Raw genomic sequence first — 13,859 nt, 5'->3', positions numbered from 1 at the left:
GTTGAAGCCCTTGTGGGTTAGCAGTTGTAGCAGCGGTGAAACACAGTATGGCTCTTAGTGGAATTAGTGGAGTGGGATAGCAGTTTTAAAAAAGTAATACAACAACTATGGTCCCGCTTGGAGGAAGCAACCCCCCGGGTTACCGGTAGCTTAATTTCTCCCCCTTCCTCGTTCACAGGCAGCCCGACGTTTCAGAATAGAATGTTCGACTTCGCTCAACTATCCGAGTTCACATGTGCCAGCGAGTTTTGTGTTCTCAACCAGGCGAGTTTTGCAACGGACGAGAGAGTTACAATCACGGTAAAAACAGCAAAATGACTTGAGGATATTTTAAACACGAGAGAGTCACAATCACGGGGGAAAACTAAATGGCCACACAAAAACGCATTGCCACACAAAAACGCAGGTGACGCGCTAGTCTGTCGGGACTTCTGTGAGAGTTTTTAGATAGCCACTAGGGCAGGCTACATACTGCCTATCAGTCGGCAAGGCATCGTTCATGCACCTCGAGACAGCACGAGAGAGAGAGAGATGGAGAGAGAGAGAGACTGGGCGAGCGAGCGCACTAGTGCTGTCGTGTCTGTTCGTAGCGCTTGCTAAGATACCACACTCATTATGCAGAGGGAGAGCGCTCAAAAACGGGGAAATAGACAAAACCCAATTCACCTCAGATTCCACTGTAAACATAGGCTAGGCTATTTGTGCCTAATGATTTTAAAAATTATGACATTTTTAGCAGGGTTTGTTAAAAAAAATCCATCCATCCATCTATCTTCATATTGTAACTCTGTACTGTGCTTGTGCCGTGTGCGTAGCCTTATTGCAGAAAAGGCTGGTATGTTGATCTTACTAGTCAAACACATACTGCCTAAAAGGCTACTAATTTGGTCTTTTCTACCAGCCAAACTGCTTGTAGTCAAGATGTGTTAGTTAGGTAGCCTACTGTCATGTCTTTTATAAAGAGCACATTTGGAAGACTAGTCTATAGCACATGAAATGCTCCAGGTCTTTTAAAATATAGCAACAATAATATAATAATAATAATAATTATTATTATTGTTGTTGTTGCTATTATTATTGCTATTGTTATTATTTCAATTATTATTTTTTAAAGCTGAGTGCGTGTGTGTATGGGGTGGTGAAAACATTTGGGTGCACATAAATTTTGTGCTGGTGCACCTAAAAAATGTTTAGGCGCACCAGTGCAACCAGTGCAAAAAGTTAGTCTGGAGCCCTGAAGTGCCAAGAAAAAGTCAAGAATCTGAATCAGATTGGACTGTTTGTTTTGTTAAAATTTAATTACTGTAACTTTTTCTGTTACTAGTAGTATTTTGTGCACATTCTGTACTCAAAGAAGAGTGAGATTACATTATTTTTGGTCTTTTATTTTATTGATTTTGGGACTTGTGCTTGTTGGTCACTGTTGTAAGTGGTCTAACATTCTAAAGTTGTACTTTTATAGCTTGTAATTCCATTGATATGGTCACAATGCTGTATTTGCTGTCTTGTTCAATGAAGACTGCGGTTTCAGACTGTTGAATCATCTCAGTTTATTCAAACCAGATTAATATAATAATTGCCATATGAGCTAATTTTGTGCCTGGTCTATTTGGCTGCCTTAATTCCCTTCTACACTGTCCTTCTCCATGTCCAGGTGTTTGCCTGTCTTGCACCTTCCTTTGGAGGTCCATGTGAGGCTGATATACAGGTGGTATAACATAACAGTCCCCTTATTACATCCGTGGCATTACCACACAACTAATTTTTTTTTTTTTTTTTTTTTTTCGCCCTCTCGCTTCAACTTTTTCCTGAAAAAATCAGAGAACCAACAAATTAAATTGGTGTGGCCTTATGTCTGATTTATAACTGAAGGCACAGTCTTGTGGTTTTGGAGATCTTAAAGATTCCATGGTCCACGATCAGATAGTTTACGGAATACTTCACAAAAAGACGAGGTAAAGGATGCTAAGAGACGATAAGCTAACTTTGGCTGAGGCTAAGAAGATATGCCATGCTAGTGAACTAGCACAACAGCATGCAAAGACGTTTGCAGACCCGAGTGCATCAGTCGTGCATTACATTACATTACATTGCACTTAGCTGACGCTTTAATTTATTCAAAGCGACTTACAGTTATTATTAGTTTTCAGGGTATTGGTTACAGTCCCTGGAGCAATGTGGGGTTAGGTGCCTTGCTCAAGGGCACTTCAGCAATGGATGGAGATGTAGGGAGAGTTCAGGTCAGGTGGGATTTGACCCTGCAACCCTTAGATTGAAAGACCAACTCTCTAACCACTAGGCCACGGCTGCCCCGTGCATGAGAGCGCTAAAGTTGCAGTCGTCAGAAATAAGATGAAAAGAAATTATCAACAGAAAACTAACAAAAACGCAAACGCTGCAAGCTGCAAGCGATGTGGTGGACAACATGAACCAATACAATGCCCCGCGTATGGCAAAAGATGTGCAAAATGCAACGGAAAAAAATAATTTCGCCAAACAGTGCCTGACTAAAGACAGATCAAAGCCAGTGAGGGTAGTTGAGGAAACAGACCTGGGTGAGACGTTCTTCATAGACATGGTGTCATGTGAAAATGTAAACAAAGTGCAAGCCACAGAGGCACATAAAAGGAGGATGAAAACTGGATTGTTTCACTGCCAATAAATGGAGCTTTGGTAGCACTGAGAATTGACACGGGCGCACAAGCCAATCTGATCAGTATGACAGAAATCAGGGCTATGAAAGAAAAGCCGAAAATATTCAAGAAATCAGTGCAGCTGAAAGATTACAACGGAAAAGAAATAGAAAGCAAAGGTCAGTGCAGACTGAGAGTGACTGTGAAAAACAAACAATACAGTGTGCTGTTCTCGATAGTACCTGAGGGTCGTGAGTCACTGTTAGGAGGACTCACCTCAAAGAATCTGAATTTGGTGAGAAGAGTCTACCAAATCAGCTGTTCAGACGCTGTGAGGGCACACAACAGCACAGTTGACTCCATAGTCCAACGTTTTCCTGATGTGTTTAAAGGACTGGGTTGCCTTCCCTACACATACACAATTCAATTGAAAGAGGATGCAGAACCAGTGATCCACGCTCCAAGGAGAATCCCAGCTCCACTTAGGGAGCGTCTCAAGAAAGAATTGGACAGAATGTGTGAGATGAATGTGATCACAAAGGTTGAGGAGCCTACAGAGTGGGTTAACTCTATGGTGTGTAGACAAAAAGAAAAAAAACAAAGAACTGAGAATTTGCATGGACCCAGGAGATTTAAACAGGAACATAAAATGTGAGCACTACCAGATACCGAAACGTGAGGAAATTGCAAGTGAAATGGTAGGTGTTAAGTATTATTCCAGGTTAGATGCAGCACAAGGATTCTGGCAAATCAAGCTAGATGACAAAAGCTCACGATACTGCACATTAGGGGTGGGCGATATGACGATATTATATCGTGAATCGCGATATTGAGTAAAATATCGTCTCGAATCTGCCAAAGTGGAGAAATCGTATAGATCGTCTTGCAGTGAGGATGTTTATTATCAGTATCAGAGTGGCGTTTTCTCACTTGTGTTGTTGTCTTCACTTTATTCTTTACATTATTGTATTCCAATTGTACACTTTATGAGAGTATCATCAGTGTGTTAACATTTTATTGACTGCAAATTACAAATTGCAAGTATATGAAAGTTGTTTTTTGTTGTTTTTATTTTTTGGATGTTAAAAAATCGTGATACAACATTTTTGCCATATCGCCCACCCCTACTGCACATTCAATACGCTTACGATCGGATTCCTACGCATGCCTTTTGGCATAATCTCAGCATCAGAGATCTATCATCGTGCGATGGACAACATGCTTGAGGGCCTAGAAGGGGTACGTTGCTACATAGATGATGTGGTGATATGGGGGTCCACCCTACAAGAGCACAATGAGAGACTGGCGAAAGTCCTCCACGGGATATCTGATAATGGACTGAAATTGAATTGTGCAAAATGTCAGTTTGGCGTGCAAGAAGTGACATTCCTCGGAGACAAGTTGTCTTCTGAAGGAATTGAGCCTGATGAGAGGAAAATACAAGCGATCCTTAGCATGCCACGCCCCACAGACAAAAAAGGGGTACTCCGAATAATGGGGATGATCAACTTTATCGGCAAGTTCATACCAAACCTATCTGTGAAAACTTCAGCACTGAGGGAACTACTCCATGACTCCACAGAGTTCAAGTGGACAACAAGAAATGAGCGAGAGTGGAATGCTCTCAAGGCTACTCTGACAAAGTCCCCTGTGCTAGCGTATTATGATCCAGAAAAGAGACAGAAGATTTCAACAGATGCGTCGAAAGATGGCCTGGGAGCTGTCCTCCTGCAGGCAGAAGGAGATAGTTGGCAGCCAGTTGCCTACGCTTCACGGTCAATGACCAAAACTGAAACTAAATATGCTCAAATAGAGAAAGAATGTTTGGGATTGGCTTATGGACTAGAAAAGTTTCACTGCTATGTCTATGGGCTTCCCTCTTTCACTGTCGAAACAGATCATCGCCCTCTGGTGTCGATCATCAAAAAGAATCTCAACGAGATGTCACCAAGGATCCAGCGACTCATCATGAAGCTGCAGAGGTATGATTTTGAGTTAATATACACTCCAGGCAAACACTTGGTGATAGCCAGGGCCGGATTAACACTTTCTGAGGCCCGGTGCTAATTACCCGGTTGGGGCCCTTCATATCATGTTCTGACGCATGACGTCACACAAACCCACTGACACATCAGCGTACACAGTAGGCCTACCAATCTATGACAGATACCGTTTAAAGTTAACTGGTGATATTATTTCTAGGGGTGGGCAAACATGAAAATCTTTAATCGCATTAACTCAATGACTTTCTACAATTAATCGTGATTAATCGCATAGCGCGTGAAACCCAAAAATAATAAAATAAATCATAAATAAAATAAACAATAAATAAAAATAAAAAATATTTTTGAAATTAATAAAATAAAATAATTAATAATAATTTGCATAATACTGTGCAGATAACCTATGTAGGTCTAATATAATATTCCACAATGGAAATGTAGGGTATTTGCCAACCTATCAGTCTAAATGTACAGTGCCATGAGAAAGTTTGGGCACCCTTTTGGAAAATCATTACATCGGTTTATTTCTCGTTGAGCTTTTAAAGTAGCAACTTCCTTTTAACATATGTTAAACTGTAGGGAAAGAGAAACATTTCAGCAGAGGAAGAATTTTCATAGGTGTTATAGAAAGAATTTTATATGGATTTAAACAAAAATATGCGTGTGCATAAATATGGGCACCCCAAAAAAGGTATCACATTAATATGAAGTAGAGCTCTCACCTTTGCTGATCTAATGGCCTTTGGATACTTGCTATACAAGAAGACAAGTTTCAACTGCCTGGTGCTACTGAATAGTTGCCAATTATTCTATCCAGAGCCCCTATAATTCAGTCAGGTTACTCATCTGTCTTCTTTAGACATCCTGGTTCAAATAAATTCATTCTTTTTCAATGATGGTGATATCTCAAGATTGGTATGACCATTTCAAGACATTATGCTTGTTGTTTTGCATTAACTCATTGTTGAATTTTGATCAGTGCAGTGCAAACACTGCCCTGCTGGCAAGTCCAAACTCTGCTCAGCTCTAATTTTGTGACTGACACTTGAACAATCTTTTGAAAAACATGCTATTTGAGAAGAATTAGTGAGGCCCTTAACTATAATAAGTTTTACAGTGTGTATACTATCCACACAATCCCATAGTAGGGTGTGTTTTAGACCAGAAGTCATAGAATGTATGGGTGTATTTTTTGCCATGTCCACCTCCCATTGTTAAGGTCAAATAACTCTACCTCAGTCTCATCTGACCACACTATGAATTACCAAAATGCTTTTAGCTTGTCCAGATAAGCTTTCTGCATAAGTTTAACAACTTTTTTCTGATGGATACACAGGAAAGCCTTTTTATTCGTCACCCATCCAATGAGCTTTTGCCTTGTGAAAAGTATACGTGGAAGGACCCATGTCTAAGTCTGCACTATCAGCAGCTATGGTCTTGTAATTCTATGGAGGTGTTCTGTAATGTGCCTGTTACCATTCTTACCATCCTTTAGCCATGCCCCTTTATCTATTTTTCAACAAACTACAGTTTGTTCAGAGCCCACCATATTCCACTCTCCAAGACAGAACTTAGGACAAGCCTCGTCTGCTATTTTGTATGATAAATAACATTTTAATGACCAATCATGTCTGTCTTGGTGACTGAAGGGATTCCAAAGTCATTAAAACCAGTTTGTGCTGCAAAGGTGAGCTCTACTTCATATTAATGGTATACCTTCTTTGGGGTGCCCATATTTATGCACACGCCTATTTTTGTTTAAATCCACATAAAATTCTTTCTGTAACACCTATGAAAATTCTTCCACTGCTGAAATGTTTCTCTTTCCCTACCGTTTAACATATGTTAAAATGAAGTTGCTACTTTAAAATCTCAATGAGAAATAAACCGATGTAATGATTTTCCAAAAGGGTGCCCAAACTTTCTCATGGCACTGTAGTAGGCTATATGCCTATCCAATGTAGGCCTACTAATGGAACAAATTATTGCATACAATATTACACTAAGGCTATTTAAGATTGTAGGCTACTGAAACCTATATTAGAAATTATAAACTCAAATTAGGATGGTCTACATGGGCCTACAAGAAAAAAAAAAAACTTGTCACTTAAAAAATATATGTTAAAACGGCTTGCCATAGGCGTGCGTCTGTGAGATATGTCCCGCCTTCTCTCACTGTCAAAGACTCCCACCTTCTCTCTTATCTGTCGCTATTTTTAAGGTGTCTCAGCGACTAGAAACTAATTGACTGTCTGTTGGCATTGACAGCAATTACATCTTTCAAAACAATAACGTTGACATGACTAACACTATCTTAAATGCTGACGAAGTTGCCGATGTCGCGAAATCATTGCCTACCATGATGATAAAGCCTACTATGCACGCGCAGCGCCATAGATACCAAAACGTTGCGTGAGGAATGTAATATCTCGCGGTTCGCTTTTTGATCAGGGCTTTAGTAAGTCCGCGTGGCGTTATTGACAGCTGATAGACAGCCAGCACAACAGTAGGCTACCCTTTTCATGCTGACCGTACAATAGACTAACCTTGCGAGCTGCAAAGGCGAGCCACATGCTGCTCGAGAGTTGTGCAAGGAGGACCGGCCTATGAAAAAATATTTGCTGGTGGTAGCCGCTACAGCAGGCTGACTACTCCATAGGTTGGTTAATTTGGGTGTTTTTTGTAATAATTCTTTGGCTCTTTCCTTTTTTATTTCTACCAATTTTCGTTTTTTTGCTCCGCTCTCCTGTTTCCTATGGCTCGACATTTTCGCTCGTTTTCTTTTTTTTCTTCTATTATTTTTTTTCATTTGACATTCCGCGACTGGAGGCCCCCCCTAGCGGTGATGCCCGGGGCTGCAGCCCGTTCAGCCCATTCTTTAGAGACGGCCCTGGTGATAGCAGATACGCTGTCACGAGCGCCAGTGATGAGCGAGGCGAGCTCCACTGAGAAAGACATCGAAAATCACGTAAACATGATTGTTCAGTCACTGCCAGTATCTGATGTCAAAACAAAACAAGTACGCGATGAATTGGACAAAGACACAGAATTACAAACAGTAATGAAAAACATGCTTACTGGGTGGCCCAGGGGCTCCTGTCCAAAATACTTCAACATCAGAGCAGAACTAAGTGTGGCAAACGGACTGTTACTGAGAGACAATAGACTTGTCATCCCACAGAGTCTTAGGCCAGAGATACTTAGACAGCTACACGAGGGACACCTCGGAATTGAAAAATGCAAAAGGAGAGCCAGATGCTCAGTGTATTGGCCTGGCATTAATCAGGACATTGAAAACATGGCAGGAAAGTGTGAAACATGCAAAAAGTACCAGATCAAACAGGCAACGAACCCATGATGATTCCAGAGCTTCCCACTGCACATTGGGAGAAAGTTGGAACTGACCTGTTTCAATGGAAAGGACTATTTGTTAGTGATTGATTACTACTCAAATTTCCCTGAAATTGCTCTGCTGTCAAGCACAAATGCCAGTACTGTCATTATGCATGTAAAATCCATATTTGCCCGGCATGGAATAGCAAAGACTGTAGTGAGTGACAATGGTCCATGTTACAACTGCAAAGAGTGGCAGCAGTTTGCGAGCCACTATGGCTTCAATCACGTCACCTCCAGTCCTCAGCATGCACAGGCAAATGGCAAAGCTGAAAAGGGAGTGCACATCATCAAACAGATTCTGAAAAAGGCCACAGACAGCAAGTCAGATCCTTACCTAGCTCTTCTAAGCTACAGAGCTGCACCGCTTGAATGTGGGTTATCCCCAGCAGAACTGTTAATGAATCGCAGATTACGCACAACCCTTCCCTGTTACACAGACATCAAGCCCAACACAGGGATACAGAAAAAGTTGGAAAACATGAAATGGAAACAAAAACAACGCTTCGACGAAACCCCTCAGTCCACTCGCCAAGGATGACGTGGTACGAATCCAGGATCAAGATGCATGGAACAGGAAAGCAACTGTACTCCAGGAGGTCGGACCTAGATCCTACGAAGTGAAGACTGAGGAAGGACAGAAGGAACCGCCGCAGCCTTCTGAAAACAAAAGAGACTTTTACAGAGACTGAAATTGATGCTGATGCAGTCAGTGCAAGCGCAGCATCAAATGATGACACTGATGGACATTCACAGGAGGACACAAGCAATGTTCAGTCGGAATTACCTTTCTGTCAGACAAAAAGACCTGATAGACTGGGTTTATAAGAGTATGGACTGAATGTTGGTTCACTGTTAAAGAATAAAAACACAAACGAAAAAAAAGGAAAAAGTGTACAAAAAAAGATCTAAGTACACTAACACAAAAAAAGAAAAGAGAAAGAAAAGAAGGTGTACAAAAAAAGAAAGTAACAAAAGAGTACACATAAAAAATGAAGTTTGTGTTTCTTGTAAGGTCAACTATAAGTAAGGGCTAGTAGAACCAGGGCAACTGAACATGTAACACGGTTATCATTATGCTCGTTCAATAAAGCTGAGCACAAGCTCATTGTGGATTCTACAACGTTTATGATTGAATTCATTAAACAACAAAATACACTGCAATATTACTGTCTATTTTTATTTGTGTCGTTGAACTTTGGTGTGTGTTTACCACTGCAATGATCTGGCTAGAGAGAGAGAGAGAGAGAGAGAGAGAGAGAGAGAAGCCTTTGATGCCTATGTGTAATTGATTGATGTGCATGTGAAGATTGCAATGTTGAATATGTCAACATTGAATGCTGTCTAAATTAAAGCAAAACTTGGCCCAAGCACATTATGTTCAGGTCTTCTGATTGTTGTAGAGAGCTTAGTTTTTGAATTGTGTGTCTGTGATACAAAAGATGCTGTGAGCTTCTTCTCTAAGCAAGCCTATTATTATTATTATTATTATTATTATTATTATTATTATTATTATTATTATTATTATTATTATTATTATTATTAAAGGGGGGGAGATACACACTTGGGTGGGCCGATGAGCCCCCTAGCTAACTTCGCCTTAGGCCCCAAATTGCTAAGTCCGCCACTGGTGACTAACACCTAGAGAAAAGAGTAATTACTTACACGGCTGAAATCTTCAGACCCAAAGTACCAATTTTCACTCACAATACCCGTGTAATAAATTGTCTTGAAATTATAGTTGAGCTTTAATATTTGTCTTAACAGTTTGAAAACACACATGAACTGATTAAAATAGCTACTAATGGAGTAAAAATGACCTAATATCTGCCGGGGATGCATAGTTTTCCAAGTAAGGAACCTGTTTGAATCGCTTCCTGACCACTGCTTCTCCTGGAGACGCGCAGTTAGTAACTCCTTAAAGTTCCTAGTCCTTGTGTAAATTATGCTCTCTGCATTTTTATCTAATCATTTTAACTTCCGCACATAATATTCATCAGTTGAAACATTTTGAAATGTTTTGTTCAGCTCACATATAAGGAATGTTCATTAAAATGTGAAAAAAAAAAAGAATCACTGTAACTAGTGTTTAAAAATCAGTATGGTGCTCTTTAAAGGACCACTCTAATAGAAAACCATTCTTACATGTTATGTGCACCATTATTCAAAACCCATAAACCTGAATCATTAATTAAGTAAAAAATAATTTGGGTTTATAATTTTATAGTTTTTAGTTAATTTACAAAATAAACATTTCTGATTGGATGTGACGTCACAAGACGAATTTCATGACTCCGGAAATATTGATTTTTACAAGAATTAAAACAAGATTTTTTTAATGCTTCAACGCTGTTTTATATGGCATTGTAGGCCTACTGTGGGTACCGGTAGTTGTTGTGCCTACATGTTGGCAAACCACTAGGTGGCACCGTTACCTCATATTTCAGAGCCATGGGGAGTGTTGTTTACTCCAACGAGACGAGGCAGGTAGAGCTACAGCTGAGCTAGCAAGCCAAAATGCGACTCGAGATGAGTTGCAGACATGACGCTGTCCTGACTGACTATAAAGTTTGAAAATGTACTTCCGAGTCTACATTACAACTTAGTTCTTACAGATTTCATCACTTTTCAAACAGTGGCCCTCATTTATCAAACTTGCGTAGAAACCATTGCAGAAATGAGCGCAGATCTTGTCGTACGACGAGGCTCACGTGAGATTTACTAAACATGTGTACCTCTCCAATCTCATCGTAAGAGCGAGCGGCTGTTGATAAATCCAGCGTCTGAAAACCATCGTAATTAGAATAATCACACCTTCTCTAAACTGGCGGGAAGGAGACCGCACCCCTGAGTTTGCGACATGGAGAGACGCAAACCGGCTAAAACATCCACGTTTCTGGTTGATTGACAGCTTGAAATTAGGCTTTACGCGAGGTAGACAACAAAATAACACGTGGAAATAATCAACAGCAGTAGTCAGCAGTGTTTCGGTTCTCAATATGGAAGGGGTAGAGATTGATTTCCAAATAATGATGGTTAGCCTACAATGAAATGTTTGATTGACTACAGTAGACATAATGACGATATTTTTAATGGATATTACTTAAATATTTAAATATGATGATCTTTTGTAAACGAGGTCAAGAAAAGGGTCCTACGTGAAACTGGCCAACAAACAGTGCCCAAACAATTGGTTGGGGAAGGAGAGTTGTACATGTCCAGTGCGCTGTCCTTCTCGCGCTCATGTGCGCCCTGCTTCTCTCCAGCGCTCCAGTCCTTCGACCGGATAGCCCTTTTACCACCTAGTGGACGACTATAAAATGTTATAGGACACACACGTGTCAGGTGTAGCCTATATTCGGATAGTAGTTGTGTGCGATCAAACGTCGAAACTCAACCGGGAGATTATTAGGCTACTGTCTGTAGGCTATTGATTGATGTGCGCATGAACTCCCAGCTGTTAAAAAGAAGGGACGTCGGTCATTGATCCCACGACTGAAGGCACATTCCAATACGCGGCTGTAGGCCTATATTGCACAAATATTCACACATCACGTCAAATCACAAATTAGAAGTCTCTTGTTCCTATGCCAAATTAACGCAGCGCTCCCAGGAAGGGTGCACCAATTCAAACAGGTAGACATTGGCTTATAGCCAAAATATACAATGTAAAAACATTTTGTAATTATGTAGGCCACATATTTATGATAATGAGTTGTTGCGTTATAACTGCTGCTCAAGTTGGTGATCAGTCATCTCAAGTCCAACTTGAATACAGCATACACCGTCTGAGAGCAGTCGTAGGATTTCATCTTTCCTGCGCTTACGATGAGATTTGATAAATGCCAACTGGTCGTAGAAAAATAACGTACGCACGTATGATTTTCGTCGTACACTGCTTTGATAAATGAGGGCCAGTATGTTGACGTAATTTGTAAAGATCGCGATTGTTGTCCTGGCCATTGCAAAAACATACAGTAGAAGCTGGAGAAATGACAATGCTAACAATGTAAAACGATAGCAGCACGAAGATATGGGATTGACGGCAGGCAAGAATGGGGTGTTCGATCGTTGAAATTATAATTCATAGAACATTTTTGAAAATGGCAACGAGAAAGTACCTTAATAATCGGCGAAGCTAACCAGCCACATCCTGACCCTCTGGGCCAGCCAACTGACTGACTGTTGGTTGGCTGGCTACCCAACTGACTGACTTACAGGGTAACTTCAGCCAATTTCAACATGCAGTTGTAATGCTCACACTACCATGGAATTGTCAGTACCTGAGATTTTGTTTTCTTTTTCTTCAGCCTTTTCTGAGATCCTGGTCATTTTTTTTTTTTTTTTTAAACACCTTGATTTATTCCCCAAAACATCCAAAAGATTACGCAACATCAGCAGGCAACTAGCAAACAGCAGCTTTTGAGAACATATTTGGAGTAGGCCTATGTTCATTTAAAAAAAAAAGTAAACAAAAGCTGCCCCCATTAGAATAGCTCGTATCTTGGAAAGGGATGAGCCAAAAAATGCAGCATCTCCGGGTAGTAGGCCTACTGACAAGTCAAGGGTAGCGTGAGCAATACAACAGCATATTGAAATTGGCAGGAGAGCTCCTTTAAGCCTCTGGTCGTCAACAAAATGTGAGGCCACAAGCAAAAGTGAAGGACAGGAAGGACGGGAGTCTGCATATTGGAATGCACACCAGGCTTGTACGAAATTCCGAATGGGAAGAATTTCAATTCAAGTAATGCCATAATACGAACACTAGGTGGTGTTGTTCTATGTACTTTCAATGGGTGGTGTAGATTAAAGATTCAAAGAAATTCAAGGTAATGGCACCACCTAGTGTCCGTATTATGGCATTATTTTGAATAGAAATTCTTTCCATTCGGAATTTTGTACAAGCCTGATGCACACACTCTCACAATAAGTAAAAAAAAATACACTGTATATATTTTCTTGTAATGAGTGAAATGATGGAAAGTGCTAGTTTAAAAGTGCTAGTTATTAGGTGCGTTGTTTGTAAGTTAATGCCTTCAGTGCACAACAAAAACAATCTGCCATGCTGTTACAATACGTTTGAAAGGGACTTCACATCCTCAAGCCCTGCACCGAAAAATTTACTTACATGAGAAGGTACCTGCAAATTGTTCTGGTCTGTGTGCCTGTAAGCAAATAAATAATAATAATAATAATAAGAATAAAGATTAGAAACAACTAAGACTGGAGACTGAAGAGTAGCAGATAACCTAAATAAAATGAAGTTGAAACTTGGTTTACTGTTTCATATGTTAGTGTTAAAAAGTCAGAGAATCTTTATTATTAACATGCACAGGACAAAGAATCTATTTTACATTTCTCACTGTCCCATACATAGACAGGGCAACATCTAGTCAGAAAAGTATAGCAATATTAATTAGCATTATGCAACTTGTTTCATACCAAACATGCTCATTCGTTCTGATACCAGCAGTATTTGATCTTTGACAACGCTTCCTACCAAATTGTTTAGATGGACGGTATGTACTCTGCAGGTATTTTATCAATCAATATGTACTACAGTAAAATGCAGTATATGTTTACTGTAAATGTCGATGTGGAAACAAGTTTTAACGCTGTTCATTTTACAATTAAAATATCACAGATTACCCCAGTTTCTATAACTTACAGTGTGCAGCTGTCTGTGTCGAACTGCCGTTCAGTCTAGTTGTCTGGAGTGCAGGTGTGTAGGACAGAACGCAGGCTGCTGATTTTATAGTGGCTTTCAGAAATGCAGGTGTGGCTTTCACAAGCGCAGTCAATGACAAGCAGTGAGAGAAGGCTTGTAGCC

The 13,859-nt window shown here is 40.2% G+C and overlaps 1 protein-coding gene across 1 annotated transcript in view; it reads right to left on the bottom strand.

Annotated features, from left to right (window-relative positions):
* Positions 1-13,736, bottom strand: part of LOC134444287 (verrucotoxin subunit beta-like) — a 32,584-nt gene extending 18,848 nt beyond the window's left edge. The window contains exons 1-2 of the mRNA XM_063193640.1: positions 13,698-13,736; positions 13,158-13,194 (exon numbers count right to left, since the gene is read on the bottom strand). The gene's annotated coding sequence lies outside the window, so the exon portion shown is untranslated. The remainder of the gene's footprint in view (positions 1-13,157; positions 13,195-13,697) is intronic.
* Positions 13,737-13,859: the final 123 nt, after the last annotated feature.

This window comes from Engraulis encrasicolus, unplaced genomic scaffold, assembly GCF_034702125.1.
Source record: "Engraulis encrasicolus isolate BLACKSEA-1 unplaced genomic scaffold, IST_EnEncr_1.0 scaffold_49_np1212, whole genome shotgun sequence".
Classification (NCBI taxonomy): Eukaryota; Metazoa; Chordata; class Actinopteri; order Clupeiformes; family Engraulidae; genus Engraulis; species Engraulis encrasicolus.
This window is presented reverse-complemented; position numbering and strand designations above follow the sequence as displayed.